Below are 558 nucleotides of genomic sequence, written 5' to 3' on the forward strand. Positions count from 1 at the left end.
GGTGATGGGGGAGGCTTTTCTAGTTCAGGGATCTGTAGGGAATGCAGGGGCCTAGAAGGGATGTGAGGCCATTTTCCAGCTGGGGTCCTATGGAGTGTGTGGGATGCCTGTAGGTAACGTGAGGGCCTTTTCCAGCTGGTGGGGGCTATAGGGGGGCCTATAGCTGGGGACCCTATAGGGGATGTACAGGCCTTTTCTGGCTGGGAGGGGGGAGCTACAGCAGATATGGTGGAACCTATAGCAGGCCCTTATAGAGGATGTATGAGGGGTGGTTGTATAGGGGCTGTGGTGGCTGCAGGGGTTGTGGGACACCCTTATATTGGGGGGGGCTACAGGGGGCCTTGCAGCTGGGGCTTTCCCCTGTCCTGTGCCTGGGGAGGCTCTGAGAGGGATGGGGGGTCCTGTGGAGGGTGTGGGGTGCCCTTCTACCTGCTTCATCCTCTAAGAACCTAGAGGGGGCTTGGAGGGGTGCTTGTAGGGGGTCACATTAGGGTAGAGGCAGGGTTGGGGCTTCCGTTATGGGGGTCCCTGAGAAGCCACACAGCAGCGGGGCCCCAC

Source organism: Chaetura pelagica, unplaced genomic scaffold, assembly GCF_000747805.2.
Source record: "Chaetura pelagica isolate M959 unplaced genomic scaffold, ChaPel_1.0 scaffold291, whole genome shotgun sequence".
NCBI classification, from domain to species: domain Eukaryota; kingdom Metazoa; phylum Chordata; class Aves; order Apodiformes; family Apodidae; genus Chaetura; species Chaetura pelagica.